Source organism: Macaca fascicularis, chromosome 8 (genome assembly GCF_037993035.2).
Source record: "Macaca fascicularis isolate 582-1 chromosome 8, T2T-MFA8v1.1".
Lineage (NCBI taxonomy): Eukaryota > Metazoa > Chordata > Mammalia > Primates > Cercopithecidae > Macaca > Macaca fascicularis.
The window spans coordinates 22,725,271-22,739,744 of record NC_088382.1 but is presented as its reverse complement, the minus strand read 5'-3'; the positions used below and the strand labels follow the sequence as shown (position 1 = coordinate 22,739,744).

The following is a 14,474-nucleotide window of genomic DNA, read 5'->3' as shown; positions in this document are numbered from 1 at the left end:
AAAATGATGAGGAATCTTCAACTGGAAAGATGAAAGATGGAGAAAATAAGAAGCGTGGAAAATCGAGACTGTGGTTAGAGGAGTATGGGTCCATTGACCTTGTCCTGGGAGGTGAGAATGAGAGGAAGTTGAAAGGTTAGTTGTAAATGAATAGAGAATGTGCTCTTTTTACCTAGCAGAGAACACATTTTTAGCTCTTCATTATCCCAGGTGTAATTAACCACACCCTTCTATTATGAATTAAGAGAGAGGAATGGGGAAAACTGATGTCCTTTGTCAGGCGTAGAAGACACCACCTTCCTAGGGTACAAGTTCATCTTTGGTTCTGGTGGCAGAACCAAGTTCTGTGCCGGGTAGGCTCTGATTTTGCCCCAGGCTTGCAAGTCGGTGATAAAATGGGAAAGTCTGTGGCTTCCTGGGCTTGATGTTGGGAAGAGGCGTGGTGAGTCATCCTCAGGGAGATTTCAACGCAGGCCATGAATAAAGAGCATTTATTCCATCAAATGTTTACCCACAGCCTGAGCACCTTTGAGTCAGTTGCCTTTGCTCACTCCTTCTGAGTTCTGGCCCCGGACATTATCTTAGGAGGAAACTGTTCATGAATAGGCATTTGTAACCACTTAAAATACTGTCTTAGAAGCCCAAAAGAACCATGGCATTTAATGCAACTTGGCTGTGAATACTTTCACAAAGAAGTTTGTCTTCTATTTTTAATAAATCCCTGGATTTACCTATAAGTATAGTTTGATGCTGAGTAAAATGGCATTTTTTCTTTGATTTGTATAAATTTAAGGGGTACAACACCATCTGCACTCAAAATACAAAACTTAGCCGAGCATGGTGGCACATGCCTATAATTCCACCTACTCGGGAGGTTGACGCAGAAGAATCACTTGAACTTGAGACGTAGAGGTTGCAGTGAGCCAAGGTCATGCCATTCCACTCAAGCCTGGGCAACAAGAGCAAAACTCCGTCTCAAAAAATAGAGTACAAGTGCATTTTTGTTACATGAATATATTGCATAGTGGGAAGTCTGGACTTTTACTGTACCCAAATAGTATACATTGTACCCATTAAGTAATTTCTTGTCCCTCAACCCCCATCCTGCCATTCTTAATCTCCAGTGTCTATTGTTGTACACTCTGTATCCATGTATACACATTATTTAGCTCCCACTTATAAGCGAGAAGATGCAGTATTTGACTTTCTGTGTCTGAGTTATTTCACTTAACATAATTACCTCCAGTTCCATCTATGTTGCTGCAAAAGACATTATTACATTATTTCATTCTTTTTTTTATGGCTGAGTAGTATTCCATTGTGTGTATGTGTGTGTGTGTGTGTGTGTGTGTGTGTGTATGTATACGTATATCCACACTACATTTTCTTTAAGCATACATTGGTGAATACTTAGATTGATTCCATATCTTGGCTGCTGGGAACGGTGCTGTGATAAACGTAGGAGGGCAGGTGTCTTTTTAATAGGATGACTTTTCCTTCGGTTAGATATCCAGTAGTGGGATTGCTGGTTCAAATGGTAGTTCTATTTTTAGTTCTTTGAGAAGTCTCCACACTGTTTGCCTTGGAGGCTGTACTAATTTACATTCCCACCAGAAGTGTGGAAGCATTGCCTTTTCTCCGCCTCCTCGCCAACGTCTGTTATTTTTTGACTCTTTAATAGCAGCCATTCTGACGGCTGTAAGATGATCTCATTGTGGCTTTAGTTAGCAAAATGCCATTTCTTCATCCAGTAATCCTGTAAAACCAGTAATGTCTCAATTCCACTCCTAGATTTACAGCTTTGAAAAACATTTTCAACACAAAATGTGAGTCTAAGGAACATTTGGGAGACGATATCAACATCAAGAAGTAATGGGAAATAAACTCTTTCCAGGAGCCTGGGCCGAGCCATTGTGCAGGCACTTGGCAGGGCGTGGAGGGTGGCCTGACCCACCCCTGGCCCGCGCTTTCACCAGCTGGGAGTCGGCCCGTCTGCTGGTAATTGGAAAAGATTTCTCTGTGAAGATGGTGTCATTTCTACTCTTTGTACAAGAGTGACGTTTGTCTGTTTTAAAACTGCCAGGGTCTGGCATCTGAATCCACATCTGAAGGTCATGTTGGGACCATATCAAATATGAAGAGGAGAGAATTGTGGGATGGAGGAGAAGGGCTGCATTATCTGTCCAGCTCTTACCTGTTCTCATGCCTAAGATTCCTTCTTGATGAATTGAAACTGTTTGCACAATAGAAATGTAGTATTACATTTTCCCCAAGTTGTTCCAGGTAATACATTTGTCTTTTTAGGTATGTTGTGTGTACTTTTCCCTAGTGTCTGTCTCCCTTCCCAGTTGATAATCATTCCTCAAATCTTTGTACAGGATTTGAATTTGAAGCTTAACGAGGTGCCACCGTACCCAGGCTGTCAGCTCTGGAATTGCCTGTTTCTTCCCTGTGGAAGTGTGAATGCTATGCTGTTTGGAACAGAGCTGCTTGTAGGAACCTCTCGTGCTAGAGGGAAAGGAAAATTGGGGTGTTAGTCATTGACTTCTTGAAACTTAAAATTTGCTTTGAATATATTTACCTGTAGTGAGTGATTTCTTCAGTAAGCTTTGTTTTTAGATTTTGGCGAGAAGAGGACTTAAAATACCCAAAGAAAACAGGGTTTCATAGTATTTTATCCTTCAACCGTCGTAGGAAGGAGAGAAAAAAACCTCAGGTACAATTAAGTAGAAGCCTGACCCTAGGTCATGGAAGATGGAAAAATCCATCTTTACAAGTGTAGTTATCTTTTTAAATACACTGATGTTCCATGGAAATGTTTCTCCAACTGGGCACGGTAGAGGCAGAGTGGCATGACTCCTGAATGCCACAGAGGGATCTGCGGCATTGTAGAGGCAGTGATGATGACTAATGAGGAGCACAGTAGATTCACAGAGAGCATCCTGCGTTGTTCTTTGCAACCCCTTCCAGGCATTTGTAGCGCTACCACTCTTTTGTTTCCCTCTTTCCTTTTCCTTTCTTCATTACACACGTGCCTGACACTGCAAACAGACACTTGGCTTTCTGCCTTTGGCACAGCCTCATTGTCTCATGGGAGTGGTTGAAGGCTCAGAGTAGCTGGATGTGTGGCATGACCTCCTGAATGGGGGGAGAATAGGGCAGCTGTGCTAATGCCCTGGCTGATGGGTGCACCATCTCCCCGCCACTCAGAGTGGATGGTGAAGACAGAGCCAAAGGTGAGTATTACCAGTGTGGACCACTGTTGCCCAAGGATGGAAACTAGACAAATATCTCTTTCAGATATGTTTACCACACACACCCTAGCATCCACCTAGCAGGCACAGATGTTTCACTTTAGGATTTAAAGGTTTCCTCTGAGCAAAGAGGAAATAAGAGAATAGGAGGCCTTCCTAAAAAAGGAGTACGTTGCTTCCTAATACACTGCTTCCTAGTAATGTATAGCTGTTAACTATTTAGGTTGCATCCAATTATTGTGTGATGTGAACTTTTTTCAACCAAACATCAGCCTAACATTTTAACTTTGATTATTGTATCAGTAGGAGTGTTCAGAACATAAAACTATGTTGCAATTGTTTGGGTTGCTGGATTTCAGACTTTTTTTTCTTTTTTGTTTTTTTGGAGATAGTCTTGCTCTGTCACCCAGGCTGGAGTGCAGTGGTGTGATCTGAGCTCACTGCAACCTCCGCCTCCTGGGTTCAAGGGATTCTCCTGCCTCATCTTCCTGAGTAGGTGAGATTACAGATGTGTACCACCACGCCTGGCTCAGCTTTGTATTTGGAGATGGGGTTTCACCATGTTGGCCAGGCTGGTCTCGAACTCCTGACCTTGTGAACCACCCGCCTTGGCATCCTAAAGTGCTGGGATTATAGGTGTGAGCCACCGCACCTAACCTTGGTTGCTGGATTTCAATAAAGAGCTGAAGCTGCTGAAGATGCGGGGGTGGCGGGGGCGGAGGGACAATTTAAACAGTGGGAAAGGGAAAGGGGTTGCTGCTGGTAGGGATGGTTAAAATATCTCAGCTCTTAGCCCAGCATAGTGAACACCAGGAAGGGGAATGATTAGGGAAATGGGCTTCACCAAATCTTGAACTATTAGGATGAAGGAGAAGCCTTTGGTCAAAACAAGCTGAGATTACATACGAGGAGAAACTGTTCATACAGAGGCCCAGACATCAGTGAAACTGATGGGAGAAATAGAAAGGCTAGGCATATCCATGACTTGAAATGAGTGGCACATCTGTAAGCAGCTTCTACTAGAAATAAAGACCTATCTGACCTTCTAGATCCATGGGAAGGAATGGCCACATCTTCTCTATGTGAACAGAATATTCCATGTGCTTATCACATTATCATAAGGAGCATGGCATAGATGATCATGAGTGACTATCTGGGATGGCTATCCTATGTCTCACGCAATCCGGGCCACATGTCACTTGTATTACTTAAACTTCACAGAGTGAGAATAGTACTGTATTACAGAACATTTGAAATGGCCTGGGGCAGCTATGGGCCAGGATACCAGACCCTCATACAATCACTGTGGGTTTGGTGCATTCCTTAGATTGAAGATAGTTTTTTATTTAGAGTTTTTACCTTCATTTAATCCCTTTCGTCAGTGCCGCACAGGAGCACTTAGGACTTTGCAGCGTTCCACTCAGGAACTGGGCCAGGTGACAGTGGTAGGTGACTCATCTTCACATGCTGTGGGCAGAGCCCCTGCCCAGTTTCCAGGCCATTGCAGGGCTGAAGAGATGAGGCTCTGGGAGAGGCCTTGTGGCTGCAGGGTGGTAGAACTGAACAGTCCTCTCAGGCTTGGTGGCTCACACCTGTAATCCCAGTGCTTTGGGAGGCTAAGGCGGGCGGATCATGAGGTCAGGAGATGGAGACCATCTTGGCCAATGTGGTGAAACCCCGTCTCTACTTAAAAAAAAAAAAAAAAAAAAAAGGAGGGGGGAGGGTGGCACGCACCTGTAGTCCCAATTACTTGGCAGGGTGAAGCAGGAGAATCGCTTGATCCCAGGAGGCGGATGTTGCAATGAGCTGAGATTGCACCATTGCACTCCAGCCTGGGCAGCAGAGCAAGACTCTGCCTAAAAAAAACAAAAACAGAAACAGAAAAATTGAAGGGTCTTTGTGCCATAGAATGAGGTCATTCTGGAGGTTTTGGGAATGCATACCTATGTAAGAACCTTGTGTTTTCCTATATGTAAAAGGGAGTGTGTCGTTCTGGACAAAGGAGCCACTGACGTTCTAGGGACTGGTGATTCTCATCTACCATGTCATTGCCTTTAATATTGGGGATCACGGGAAGGTAGGCTCTGAGAATGTGCCTGTAACAACTGGAGCTTTTGTGAGTAAGACGGGAAACTTTCCTTGCTACCTAGTAGGTCCTGCATGATGGCACACAAATTAACTCAGAACCCCAGATTCTTTAGATGTAGCAGAACTAGAAGTTTCTGGTTGAGGTTACAGTTACCCCCAAATCACCTGGCAAAGCATTGGTATTCCCCCCAATTTTGAAAGATGATAATCTTCTAGAGGCTGTGGCACCATAGTGTGACAGAAAAATTATGGAGCTGAGTCTCATTTCTGCCACTCATCAGCAGCGACAGAAGGTATAATTATCCCCAATTTACAGATGAAGAAATTAAGGCTTAGGGGGAATAAGTAATTTGCCTGAGGTTGTGCAGTTAAGATCTTGGACTGTAATTCAAGACTGTCTGGTCCCCAGACTGCACTCTTGCATCTGCTCCATCCTCTCATCTTTTTTGGTGAGGCAGACATTTATTGAATTTTCTCTGATCCCATGGCAGGATATATGGGATAACGTAGAATGCCCTGTATCAACGTGGGTATGGAATTGTGGACAAGAATGTGAACTCTCAAGCCCAATAGATTGATCGTTAAGTCATGGCCTGGCCACATCCTAGTTGTGAGACTGGGCAATTTACTTCCCATTGCCTCAGTTTCCCCATCTTTAAGACTGGGACAATAATAGTGCCTACTTTGTAGTTGTTAGAGTAGTAAATGAACTATGAAGAAAGTGGCTAGAGTCTAGCATATAATAAGCATTCAATAAATGTGAGGCAGTATTTTTGCCATGATGTGCTGCCATCTCTTCAGGCAAGAGAATACGCAATCTGGGACTGGCAGGAAGCAGTGATCGCCCCTCGTACATGCACTGCTGGAGGGCTGTGTGCTTTGGTCACAGTCTGGGCAGACAGTGCTCTGAGCTGCATGCCAGGCAGGTGCTCTGAAGCTAGCAACAACAGGAGACACTGGATGGCCTGCCAGCCTTTAGCCAATCACGTAGGCAGAGATTCATGGAATGTGTATTCTATACTCGTATGCAAAAGAGGAGATGAGAATTTAAGCTGATCCCTGATTTTGTTGAAAAACACTTTCGTGGTGGCTTATGTGATTCAGGCAGATTTAATTCAAATATTTTTAGAGTCACTCCCAGTACAGAGATAGAAGCTCTGGGGGATTCATATGACTAATTGTCTATGCCTGGGAAACACTCAATTCTGTCAGAAACCCACACAGTTTGTCACAAAAGCCTTTATAGAAGAGTTTGAATTGGCATATGAGAATTCATGTCTTGGGTTGATGCAAAGAGAATGTGGACAGCATCTAGGATAGGGGAAGGAGCCCAAGTAAGAATCTGACATAGTTGGGACAAAGAAAGTGTTGCTTGAAATCAAGAGTGACCAATGGGAAATAATGTGAGACACAGGCAAAATGGAGCTGAGTTAGTCTTGCTTTCTAGTATGGATCTAACCTGGTAGGCAAAGAAATGCTATGTGAACTCTTCTTATGTGAGATACCCTGATTAAATTTGGCCAAAATACATATATCCCTCTAATGGTACATCCAATTTTAAAATGTCAATATCATCCTGCAGAAAATGTACATGGCAAAGACATGTAAGGTGGTAGGTGGGGTGGGGGGAGCCCGGCCTTTTCAGTGAGAATTTAACAAGAGATTTCATTACTTAGATGACTGGGGGGAAAAAAAAAACATTTATGAAGCTGGTTATTCACAGCTCCAACAGATGTAACTAGCTATCAGGTACTGGCTTTGGAATATCGTGCCCCAAAGACCTATTTAACTTAGAAAGATTTACCAGATAAGTGTCTGAAGGTGAACAGTATGTATCGCTTTTCAGCCTCAATGCCCTTAAAGGAGTTGAAGCTTGCTAAATGCCACAGCTGATGAAAATATGGAGAAACATACCTCTTGTTGCTGCTGGTGCTGGTGGTGGTTTTTTATTGTAGGTTTGAGACAGGGCCTTGCTCTGTCACCCAGGCTGGAGTGCAGTGTCACGATCTCGGCTCACTGCAGTCTCTGCCTCCTGGGTTCAACTGATTCTTGTGCCTCAGTCTCCCAAGTAACTGGGACTACAGGTGTGCACCAACATGCACAGCTAACTTCTGTAATTTCAGTAGAGATGGGGTTTCTCCATGTTGGCCAGGCCGGTCTCAAACTCCTGACCTCAGGTGATTCACCTGCCTTGGCCTCCCAGAGTGCTGGGATTACAGGCATGAACCACTATGCCCAGCCTCTTGTTTGGTTTTTGAGATTCCTCTCTTCAACTTTTCTTGGTAACTATTATCTTGAAACATACTAAAGTATTGTTGGTGAAATACTAAATTATATTAATCACCTTGGGCTAACAAAATGCCATAACAGATGTATTTTTTCAACTTGGGAGTTGGGAAGTCCAAGATTAAGGTGCTGGTTTACTTGGTTCCTGTTGGGGGCTACCAAAAAACTGCCTCCAGGCTGTGTATGCATATGGCCTTTGCTTCATAAGGGCACTAATTGTATTATGAGGGTGCACCCTCATGACCTTATCTAGCCCTAATCACCTTCCAAAGGCCCCATCTCCAAATCTGTCACATTGGGAGTTAGGGCTTTAACAGGAATTTTTTTTTTTTTTTTTGGACGGAGGGTGGGAGGGCACAAATATTCAGTCTAGAGTAATTGTTCCATCACTATTCTGCCTGAATAATGATTTCAAGGTTGAAAGAGACCTTAAAGATGAGCTAGTTAGACCACCAAGCTGATGCCTGAGTCTCCTGTGCCCTCAGGCCATCTAACCATGGCCTGGCAACCCCATTAGGGGGTGCCCAAGGTGCTCTGTTGGACCCTCCACGGAGTTTCCCAGTGGAAAAGTGGAGGTCCTTAAGATTGCCTATATAAACCCATATAATTTGCCCCCACCTTGCTACTTCTGTCCTCATCTCGTAGCACTTCTTATTTTGCCACAGGGTCTTAGAACACTGTCTGGAACATTCTTTCCTTAGATTTGTTTTGCTCTTATTCTTAAGATGTTTTCTGAGATAGTACCAATGCCAGATTGAGATTTACTTTCTCTCTTGAACATGGAAGGTGTTTTCTATTGGATTTTGACTTCCATTGTGGCTCTTGAGAAATGGGGCTGTGGTTCCTTTAAAGATAATCCATCTTTTTCATTCTATTTGTGTATTTATCTTTGGTGTTCTGTGGTGTCTCTATAATATACTAGGTATAGCGAGTTTGTTTCAGTTTTGATTTTATTGGATCTTCTGCAACTTTAGATTGATGTCTTTTGTCAGTTCTAGAAAATACCAGCCACTGTTTCTCCACAGGTTGCCTCTGATCCATTTTTTCCTTTTCTCATAAAAATTCAATTGGATCTGTTAGACATGTTTAACATTCTCATGTCTTCTAACCTCTCTTTCAGTTTCTTATCTGTGTCTTTCTCTGGTTTATTCTGGATTTCTACCGCTCTATCTTCAAGTTCACAAATTGTCTCTTCAGCTGTGTCTAGTCTACTAATAAACAAATTCTTTAAGTTTTACTTTACATGCTCTTTTTTCTTTTTCTTTCTTTTTTTTTTTTTTTTTTTTGAGACGGAGCCTTACTATGTTGCCTGGGCTGGAATGCAGTGGCATGATCTCGGCTCACTGCAGTCTCTGCCTCTTGGGAGGCGATTCTCCTGCCTCCACCTCCCAAGTAGCTGGGACTACAGGTATGTGCCACCACGCTGAGCTAATTTTTGTATTTTTAGTAGAAATGGAGTTACACCATGTTGGCCAGGCTGGTCTGGAACTCCTGACCTTGTGATCCACCTGCCTTGGTCTCCCAAAGTGCTGGGATAATAGGCGTGAGCCACTGCACCTGGCCTACATGGTTTGATTTCTAAAAGTTCTATTTAACTATTTTTAAAAGCTGCTCAGTTTTAATAGTTTATTTCATACCCACTTTATAAATGCTAGTTTTATTTCTTTTAGACCTGATTGTTTGATATTTTGTGTTTGGTAAGTCTAATATTTGAAACTTTTGCTGATCTATTATGTGTTTGTGTGTGGGGGTGGGGGGTTTCTCCTGGTTCTGGGTCACTGTGTGTGTGTGTGTGTGTGTGTGTGTGCGCGCGCGCACGCACGCATGTGCGTACACATGTGCATTTTAAGTGTACATTCAGTTTCCAGAATATTTACCTGTGGGGCCTCTGAGGTCTAGATTGAAGATGGGTTCCTCTGTAGAGAATTTGTTTGCTCCTGCTAAGTTTCTTCGGGCACTAGCAACCTGGAACCACCTTACAATTATTTTTTTGGCTTGAGGTTTTTCAGGCCATATAAAAATTGTGAATTGGACTAGAGGTGCTATATGAGGGTTAGGTTTTGATTCCAGACTTTGAGGATAGATCTTTTTCTCTCTGTTGGCTCACAAGATTTGAGAGCATCAAAGTGTCTTGCAGTTTCTGAGAGGTAGCCACACTGCTTGTTGATATGATAGCATTGTGCGAATTAGCAAAAGGCAATCCCGTCTTCAGACAGTTCGCTGCTGCTGGCCAGAAACTTTTCATAACATTGAAATCCATCATGACTGAAGTGAATGGAGTTCCCAGGGTTACGGGAAGCACATGTTGCCCTCACCTAGGTTTGTAATGTGCCCCCTTCCATTCTGCCCTATCAAATCCTGCTTAATCTCCAAAGTTTAACTGAAATACTCTGTCCTCTGAGAAGACACCCGTGAATTCCCCACCTCTTTTTTTTTTTTTTTTTTTTTTTTTTGAGACGGAGTCTTGCTCTGTCACCCAGGCTGGAGTGCAGTGGCCGGATCTCAGCTCACTGCAAGCTCCGCCTCCTGGGTTTACGCCATAGCTGGGACTACAGGCGCCTGCCACCTCGCCCGGCTAATTTGTTTTGTATTTTTTTAGTAGAGACGGGGTTTCACCGTGTTAGCCGGGATGGTCTCTCGATCTCCTGACCTCGTGATCCGCCCGTCTCGGCCTCCCAAAGTGCTGGGATTACAGGCTTGAGCCACCGCGCCCGGCCTGAATTCCCCACCTCTAACCCCAAATGGTCCCCTCCTTTGAATTAGCATAGTAGTGGTGCATTCATCACAACTTTCTACCTTTTGTTATTATTTTTAAGTCTTCTATTGCCAGACTGAGAGCTACATGTTTTACTCATATTTCTATGTTCCATAGCCTTGAAGAGATAGTTGGAATATTTCTGTACAGGAGTTAAGTGAAAACAATTTTTTCGCTTTTCACAAACTTTTCACAAAGAATTAAAAGACTAGCAGCTGGGTTGGTGGCTCACGCCTGTAATCCCAGAACTTTGGGAGGCTGCGGGCAGGTCACTTGAGGACAGGAGTTTGAGACTATAGCATAGGCAAAATGGCAAAACTGTGTCTCTGCAAATATATATATATATATGTGTGTGTGTGTATATATATGTGTGTATACATATGTGTGTATGTATGTGTTTGTAAAAATTAGTGGGGAATGGTGGCACATGCCTTAGTTCCAGCTACTTGGGAGGCTGAGGTGGGAGGATTGATTGAGCCAGGGAGGTAGAGTCTGCAGTGAGCCATGATAATGCCACTGCACTCCAGCCTGTGCAACACAGTGAGACCCTGCCTTAGAAGAAAAATAAAACCCAACTAGCAAATAGGAAGGTGCATCATGACTGTGTATAGTTGAGAAAGATTGTCAGAGTGGGTGAGAGCCTTCTCTGAGTGACAGCATACCGTGTCGTAAAGGGCTTGGATTTGTTGGTGTTGCCTCGATGCCTGGAGTGTAGAGTGGCTTTGGTGGGACTTTCATCCTATCACAATGGAGTCAAAGGTGTCTTCTGCAGAGGAAAATGTTTGCACCATTCCAGGAAAATGACTCCTGCTGATCACTATTTTCTAAAGAGAGATTAGGCCATGCTATGCTACAAAAATGACCACCCTAACATGTATTAGCATATTACTCAATATATTTTTACGCCCATTTGTTAAATAAAAGGATGCATGTCAATCTTTCTTCCTTTTTAATTCTGGTCTACCATCAGGTGATTTTAGAATTTTTTGTTGTTGTTGTTTTAGTAGAACCAGAGGAATACTTTCTTTGAAATCTTGATGACTAATATTTTGCTTTATTTGATACTTATGAAAAAGTATTTACTTTGTGCTAGACACTTAAAAAATTACCTGACTTAGGCCAGGCGCAGTGGCTCATGCCTGTAATCCCATACTTTGGGAGGCCAAGGTGGGCAGATCACGAGGTCAGGAGACCGAGACCATCCTGGCTAACATGGTATAACCCCGTCTCTACTAAAAATACAAAAAAAAATCAGCCGGGCGTGGTGGCGGGCGCCTGTAGTCCCAGCTACTCGGGAGGCGGAGACAGAAGAATGGTGTGAACCCAGAAGGCGGAGCTTGCAGTGAGCCGAGATCGCCCCACTGCACTCCAGTGTGGGTGAGACAGGGAGAGTCAGTCTCAAAAATAAATAAATAAATAAATAAATAAATACATACATACATAAATAAAATAAAATAAAATATAAAATTACCTGACAGGCTGGGCACAGTGGCTCATGCCCTAATCCTAGCACTTTGAGAAACCAAGGCCGGGAGGATTGCTTGAGCTCAGGAGTTCAACACCAGCCAGGACAACATAACAAAACCCTGTCTCTACCAAAAATACAAAAAATTAGCTGGGCATGGTGGTGCATGCTTGTAGTCCCAGTTACTTGGGAGTCTGAGATGGGAGGATAGTCTGAGCTCTGGAGGCAGAGGTTCCAGTGAACTGAGATCACAACACTGCAATCCAGCCTGAGTTACAGAGCAAAACCCTCTCTCAAAAATAATTACCTGATTTAAATATTTAAATACCCTACAACTTCCTCATTTTAAAGATGGGGAAACCAAGCAAAACATAATTTGTCCTGGTCACTCAACCATTAAGGAATGAGGCTGCTGTGATACGGATTTAGGTTCACCTGATTCGAAAGCTTTTCTCTTTCCAGTGCATCACACACATTCAGACGTAATGGTAGAATTTGGGCAGATATTAAAGGTTAAACATTAAGTCTGTTGGAACGCCTTTCCTTCCCATTTGATATTCAAAGCTTGTTACCATGCTAACTGGACATGACCTTGTAGGAAAGTGATTGAGCATTTCCAGTTTCTGTTGTTTATTTTGAATTTGGAGAAACAGCTGGAAAATGTTATGTTCAATGACTATTACTGACTTAATGACTCACGTTGGTGTCATGGTGTGGAGGTCCTCAAGCACTCTGAAAGCAATCAGTTCATGTGTTTGCAGTGATGATTGAGTAAGGCAGCTTTTCATGCAGTGGGCACACCCTGGGCGTTGCAGGATCACCTTTAGACCTTCACGGTCCCTGTCGGGCGAAGCTGGGATTTGCTTTCTGTGAACCTAGCATGGCTTCCTTACAAGGAAGGCGAGAGGGGAATGGAGGCATGTCAGACAGTAAACACCTGTAGTCATCCTCCTGTACTTTACGATAACCAAGAGGAGATGTGGGTAGGTATTGGATAGAAGGATTTGATGCTCAAGAGAAATGTACAGAAATGTACAGCTGAAGACTTTTTTTTTTTTTTTTTGGAGACATGGTCTCATTCTTTCACCCAAGCTGTAGTGCAGTGGCACAGTCATGGTTCATTGATTGCAGCCTTGACCCCTTGGGCTCAAGCAATCCCTCCACCTCAGCCTCCCAAGTAGCTGGGACTACAGATGGGTGTCACCACATCCAACAGTTGTTTTTAACTTTTTGTGGAGATGGGATTCTCACCATATTGCCCAGGCTGGTCTCAAACTCCTGGGCTCAAGTGAGTCATACCTCTTGACCTCCCAAAATGCTGGTATTACAGGCATGAGCCACTGCACCTGGCCACAGCTGAAGGTTCTGATTTGGTTCTCAACACACATAGATGGGACTTACAGCCATGGGATTGGATGAGGGTGCAGGGTAGTCCCCTGAGGCACACAACAGGCCATGAGAAGGGAGTCTGCGGGGTATAATGGGAACCAGTATCCAAAGAGACAGGAGGGTGGGGGCTCTGAAATCCAGAGAGGGGAGGATTGCTGCCTGTAGGGATATTCAGTGATGTCAACAGCACTATGTGCTCAGCCTCCCTTAGCAGGATAGGAGAACTGAGAAAGCTACAAGGACAGGAGGTGACCATCCATTGGGAATGTGGGTTGAAGGGAAGCAAAATCGAGGGGACAGAGGTCTTCTGGGGAAAGAGGGGACAGAGGTTTGGTTAACTGGGTGGACACTGGTTCCATCAAGAGGGACAGTGATTCTGGGAGCGGGGAGTTGGTTTGAACTGTGGCAATGGATTCAGTTTTCATCAGTTCATAATTCACTTTAATGGTTTTCATTAAAATTGTATGCTTATGCCTCCCAAACTTGTAAGTAGTTACATATAAAGAGAGGAGGGCAAAGCAGATACTTGGTTAGTGGAAAATTTGAGGGCAGAGGGAAAGAGCATTTGAGGAAAGCTGCAAGGCCACGGAGATCCTAGTCAAGAGAAGCTGGGGTCATCTGGTAAACTGAGGATGAGAAGGGAGTTTGGAGGAAAGTCAGAAGTTAGCATTGCTGCCGAGGAGTCAAGTATGTTAATAGTAGAGAAGTAGCTATTGATTTTTGGCAAAGATGATGACTGGAGTGGTGGGGTCAAAATTCAATTAACACAGGGATTTTAAGTGGAACAGCAGGAGGTGGGGAAAGCGCAGATTGCTGTTTCCCGAAGTCAACTGTCAATAGAGGAGCAGCGGATAGAGAAGGAGAGGGTCAAAGAGACGGAGGTCATTATGTTTTGTGTAGTCTGTGCGCTGATGGAAAGAGGCAATAGAGAGAGAGGGAGGCTGACAATACCGCAGAGGATGAACTGAAGGAGCGACCTCTAAGGGGAGGTAGGAGGTAGATGGGAAGAGAGACAGTTCATCTAGTGAATTAGAAGGGATGGAGGTAAAGACAGGTGAGGATGCATCTATTTCTAGATATGCATGGATGGTCGTGGTCCATGAATATTTGAATTGGTATATACTGTCATAAAGTTATATCAACTCGCCTTACTTGATCTTGGCCACCAAATATTTGCCATTAGGAAAGTTACTATTAATAAAGCTCATATCAGTCAGAATGGCTATTAAAAAGTAAA

General features: G+C 43.6%; 1 protein-coding gene across 23 annotated transcripts in view; it reads left to right on the top strand.

The window, feature by feature from the left end:
* The window catches only part of CSGALNACT1 (chondroitin sulfate N-acetylgalactosaminyltransferase 1), a 360,001-nt gene that overhangs the window by 93,552 nt on the left and 251,975 nt on the right, over positions 1–14,474 (top strand). Inside the window, exon 1 of one of the 23 annotated variants that reach the window (XM_074000394.1) lies at positions 1,750–2,283. The exons of the other annotated variants lie outside the window; for them this stretch is intronic. The gene's annotated coding sequence lies outside the window, so the exon portion shown is untranslated. Of the gene's footprint in view, positions 1–1,749; positions 2,284–14,474 lie in introns of those variants that run through there. 23 annotated transcript variants of the gene reach the window in all.